General features: G+C 31.7%; 1 long non-coding RNA gene across 1 annotated transcript; it reads left to right on the plus strand.

The window, feature by feature from the left end:
• The first annotated feature begins 464 nt into the window (after positions 1–464).
• LOC146157707 (uncharacterized) lies at positions 465–4640 on the plus strand. Its single transcript, XR_014494712.1, has 4 exons — positions 465–547; positions 3211–3265; positions 3590–3684; positions 4446–4640. It is a non-coding gene; the product is annotated as an uncharacterized LOC146157707 (long non-coding RNA).
• The last annotated feature ends 1301 nt before the right edge of the window (positions 4641–5941 follow it).

Consider the following 5941-nt stretch of genomic DNA (forward strand, 5'->3'; position numbering starts at 1 on the left):
AGTCTTATACTTGAGTTTTTTAATTTTTTGTGGATTTGAATTTTTATAATAGAACATTTGCAATGAACCCAATTGTTTGTTCCGTTTTATAAGTAAGTCATGATTATTTGAAAGCGGAAACTTTGTCAGATTAACTAGGATTCTATAGTTATCTTACCAACTATACATATACTTTAGACATTTGAAAAAGAGAAATTTTAATCGGAATAAAACTTTTGACTTAGAGATTCAATCTTGAATATAGTTTCTTTGAATATTTCTTTTGAAATGAAGTCGCTATGGTTACTATAACTTGCAAAAATCTCACCATTCCTTGAGAAAATAATGTTTTTAAGTGTTCCTGTTTGATTTAAATTTTATGCTTTTTTCCTACAGTAGTATTTGTAATGAACCATATGGATTTGTTTTTACTTGTACGAGTCATTCTCTGCGTTTGTCATATGTTATCGTGTTTTGTGTTTTGCAGATGCTGTGTTCGCTCGGGCGTGGCGAAGAAACCAAGGATGAAATCATCGACAATTACGTTCACCTTGTTACTAAGCAACAGGTAAATCTTGATTAAATAACAACAATGAGTCACTTCCCGTACTTTTATCTCCAACTTAAACTAACTAGAAAACTTTTACTTTTCGAAATTCTGCTCCAAAATGTTTAAAACCAGATTTGTAGCGAATTGGTAAAATTTATATTTTGAAAAGTTGCACTTCAGCTAAATACATAATTATTAGGGTTGTTCATATTTAACCTTTTTTTTGAAAATTTATGCTTCCTGCTTGATTTCCCATTATGTGTAACATAAAAATGAGTTTCGTAAGTTTTCAAAACAATTGGACAACATTTAGGGGCTCTGCAGACACCCCAAAGTTATCACACTAAAGTTGCTAAAATCTGGGACTTCCCCTAACACGATACTGCACGTTTTTCTTTAAAAACACAGAAGCCTCGTAATTTTCATATTGAACAAAGGCAAGAAAGCATCACTAATCTATTTTTCAGTTTTATTTAACTTAAAATGTATTCTTAAAGCCCCCAAATCCCCACTTACCCCATTTTTGGAGCTGTCATTTAATTTATCACATATGTACAATAAAATATGTTGTTATTCCATGAAACACGTTTGCTAATAACTAGATAGCTATAGTTTTTATTGCGATCAATTGGATCAGTTTGTAGTTAATTCTAATGTTATTTAGGGATTCCTTGTATGTTTAAATTCTAGTTCTAATGTTATTTCCATTTTGACCCAAACTACTTAAAATGTACAATGGCGTTTTTAAGTTTCTCATTTAAAACAAATATCTGAACTGCAATTGAAAATACAGCCTAAAAATTGCCAATCTTGGTTTAAAAATTTTGTCATTCACATTTCTCAGGGAACAAATTGCAATTCCTTATTATTTTAGGTAATTTCTAGATTGGGAATTCTAATCTACTGGAAAAATGTTGAAAAGAGTTTAGAATTTTAAAAACAGTATATTGCAAGAGATAGTAGTTTCTATTACAACTTAAATGTCATAACATTCAATGCAATCAACAGATTCTATATTTTCCAACTTTTAGCAATAACTCATGCCATCATTAACTGTGGAAATAAAGTGAAGATAAAACGAATAAAATGTAGTAAAGGAAATTAAAAATACTGAAACGTATTTGCTAGAAAAGCAGTCTATTAAGTCCCTTACTTTTCACTCTAGCTATTATTGAAGTGTTCTCAAGTGATGTCACAGTGGTGTGTATTGTCAGCAGCTCATGTTTCAAACTGTTGTTGTTGTTCGAAAGTGAGATTCGGTTAATTAAGTCGTCATCCAAAACCTGTTGCCACTTCAATCTCCATTTCTTGTAGCTTTTTGTGGATAGTTTGAAATCTGTTTTTTATAATTTGTTAAAAAATATAAGAATTTGAAATTAGTGTTCTTGCTTTCAAAAATTCAAACTTAATGCAATGCAAAATAAAACTTAACCAATAGGTTAATAAACTCAAATACATATCCAACGAGCTTAATTGAATAAATATTTCAACATATCTGAAGGACACCAAGGCAACATTTATAATTTTAATAAAACACTAAAATATAAAACTAAAAACCAGCAAATGCATTAATAAATAACCCACACCTTGTTATGACATTATCTTTGCTGAATTATGCTAGTGCTATTACAGTGGCTTCAACAGTTTGATATATATTAGTTAAATTGTTGTTATCTTTGTTTTTGTGAATTAAATGCTTCTAGTTGTATTGCATTAATGCTTGTTTATTAATATTAATGCTTTTAGAGTCTAGATTTCAGTGTTTTGATAAAGAATTGATTATGTTTGAAGTGTTTTGTCAACAGTTAAGCTTTCTTTACATAATTAGCCACAAATTCATTTCAATGAAACCTAATGTATTGTATGAAATGTATTCTTCCAAAGACTAGTGTTAACAGTTTGAATTATTTGTTATTTCACCGCCACACAGTGAATATTAACAAAGATTATTGAAAGCATTCATTATAAAACTGTTTCAATCCTGTTGGTTTTTTGAAAATCTTAAGACCTCATCACAGTTAAACAAGTATATAAAATTTAAAGAATAACTACAGTAATTTCAAAGAAATGGGTGTTATCTGGCTTATAATTTATTAGTCGGATGATGCATTTAAACAGCACTTCTTCACCGATGCTCCATAGAATGATGCCAGGTCTGCAGTCAAAAAACAAATCTAATTTATAAAACTTACCGTATATTTTTTATCATGTTTTTATTTTCTATTTTGGCCTCAATTGATCTAACAGTACTCAGGTATGCAAAAATGAATCCCTTGTAAAAAAATTACAAGCAGTTTAAGACACTTGAGTAAAAATGTTTTAACACTTTAACTGTATTCTTAGAATATTAGTGTTTCTTAACTTTTTTCACAGCGTCCCAAACACTGAGCTATACCAGCAAAGCTTTGCCGACCTAATTCTACCCGCTGAACATTTTTAAGGGAAAAACATAATAAATTAGTATTAACAAGTCAGATGTCTTTGTATTGCTTACTCAATTCACTCATAATTTCCCCAAATTTTTTAAATTTTGTAGAAATCTTGCTTGAAGCAACCTCAATAAATCTAAGCATGTGAATTACTTTAGTCTTTACCCGACCAGATTGAATGGCGACAAAGTTTTAGTTCGCTGCCCATGGGTTGAAAAATCACTTTTTCTAAATATTTACTTGATTTTTCAGGTTCAGTTTACAAAGTTCCAGCAAGATATGAAAAGATACCTGCAATCCATAATCGGTAAAGTTCATATTTTTGAAATTTCTACTTATTCATTAGTTTTGATTTTTTTAACAAGATATTTTGAGAATTATAGTTGTTACATTTTCTTTTTTTGCTTTTTAAAGCTAAATATTTAAACTGTTGATTTAAAAAACATATACAAAGCCTAAATTATTTCTTAAAATTCACAAAAATATATATTCCGTCGCATAACAACAAGCATTATCGGTTTTTGTAAAAAATATATTTTCTGAAAAAATAAATTAAATTGTTTGCATGAGATTCTTTAAAACCAAAAGTGTTTTAGCTTTTTTAGGTTGCTTACTTTTTTTTAACTTTTAGCAATGCAGTCGGCAGCCAATGATTTCTATGCATCGCTGGGAGAGGTTTACGGAGACGGTTGGATGGGAAAAGATATGGTCGCAACACTCTCAAAAGTAAGTGTTGATTGAAATAAAGTTGTGAGTAGAATGAAATACTGATCAGATGCCAGCTTGTGCCACAATCCACTTAACCTGGGCAAACTTTTTTCAAAACATTTCTTGTTTTATGCTTCTACACTTTTGGTGAGGTAATGCAATGAAGTATGTACCTTTGGTTCGTACAGATACCTGTAATGTATTGTGTAAATTTTTTAAATTTCGTATCTGTTTGTAAAATGGCCTGGACTGGCGAAGGGTGCGGCAGAAAAACCTACCGCATTTCAATTTTAAAATTATGGAAAAGAGACAAAATGTATAAGCAATCAAACCATTTATTGTCTCATCTCAAAGTCACAAGGTTACCATTTGATGTATTTATGTTTTAAAGATTACATTCTGTAGATGGCGCCCTCGAGTCACAGATTCCCCATTTTTAACGAAATCTTCCACAATAAATGCACAGTGTTCGCCAGTCCAGGCCATTTTACATACAAATACAAATTTTTAAAAATTTGCACAAAACATCATTTACTTATAAAAACTAACATCTGAAACACAAATGGTAAGTCATTTGCTGCAAAGTTTCAATTCAACCTCCTGTCAGACTGCTACAGCTTTGGTACAGTGACAATTTAAAATGTGGTAGGTTTTTCTGGCGCACCTGTATCATTGCTGCATTCAATCACAAATGCTGGCTGAAATTTTTAATCAAACTGTTATCGGGGTGTGATATGGACATCATACTCCCAACCCAATTTAATATTTTATTTTTTCAGACGACGAATCTTCTGCACAGTGACCTTCATGCCTGACTGAACACAGAGGTCATATCTGTCCTACAAGATCATGTTACTCAGGTTTGAATAAATTGAGTGTTTTACACATGATTAGGGCGATTACTTTTTGACCAAAAAAATTAAAATTTTAACCTATTGGAAAAACATTGATTTAAACAACATGAAGTACTGCATTACTAGGGCCTTGGCTGAGTTGGCAAAATGTTTTAGATGTTTTACTGACTGCCGTTATTTTTTCGGGTTTGTGCAAAACTCTTGAAAATGCTTCTAGATTTTTGTCATTTCAAAAAGACAAACAACTATAAAAATGCCAAAGAAAAGCAAGACCCTGGTTATTTTAGAAAAATTTAAACACTTAAGTAAAACTGTTGCCCTCACGATGCTTTTATTACAAATGGCCTGATAAGAATTGACGATCGCAGCGAGATACAAAATTTTGTGGAAATATAATTCATCAGGAAATAAATTTAAAAAATGTGGAACAAAATATGGCCCCTCTTTTATAGGCTTATATTAAATAAATGCAATCGCAATAACTTGAAATTTATGTCGAAGCTCTTTAAATGCGAGTCGTGAAAACAACCATAGCACCGTTGCCTGCTGCATCCTGTTCGTAAAACTAGTTTGTGGTGAGGTTCGAACTCACGACCTCCAGTCAAGCCGGGACCATCGCTCTACCAACTAAGCTACACAGGCTCAGAGGGGAGCAAGTCGAGAAACAACCATAACACTGTTGCCTGCTGCATCCTGTTTGTAAAGCTAGTCTTATTTTAAGGATGATGAATATGAATAAAGATATATTCGACACGTTCAAAATGCTTCCTTCTACATGGGCGTTGATATTCTTACTAGGTTATACCCTTTAAAGTTTAAAAGATTAAGAACACTGGCAGACTGACTTATTGTAAAGCGACAGCTGTTTTAAACGTAACTTTTGAGCTCTTATTATGACAAACAAGATGATGAAGGCGCAGCCGCAACAAAAGTAGAGATTATTTGCAACTATTAAACGTTCCGTTAACTGTAAAATACATTGGTCGAAATTAAAACGTGTGAAGCGTTCAAAACTTTAAGGGAATGTCGAAAAAACGCGAAAAGGAATGAACTTCAATCGAGAAACAACCATGCGCCAATGCTTGCTCAATTTGTTAGTACAAGCAACCTCATAGAAGGGGATCCACAGTACCATATCATTTATTCGATGAAACATATGTGTGTACATCTGTTTTATTGAACATATAGAGCCATTTTGACAATATATTTAATTTCACATATATTTACTGTGTACTTAAAAAAAGTTGTTTTTCAAGGCGTTGCATTTAAATATTAGGTTGTACTGAGTTGGTCTTAACTTATGGCCTACTTATGTATTTGCAGCACAGAACTAGCAGTTTGCCTTTGTAAGTAGGCCTTTTAAAGTTTATTTCTACAATTGTTTTATAAAATGCCAACAATCAACAAACGTTTAGCAACTA

The sequence above is a fragment of the Ascidiella aspersa genome, chromosome 3, assembly GCF_963924565.1.
Source record: "Ascidiella aspersa chromosome 3, kaAscAspe10.2, whole genome shotgun sequence".
Taxonomy (NCBI): domain Eukaryota; kingdom Metazoa; phylum Chordata; class Ascidiacea; order Phlebobranchia; family Ascidiidae; genus Ascidiella; species Ascidiella aspersa.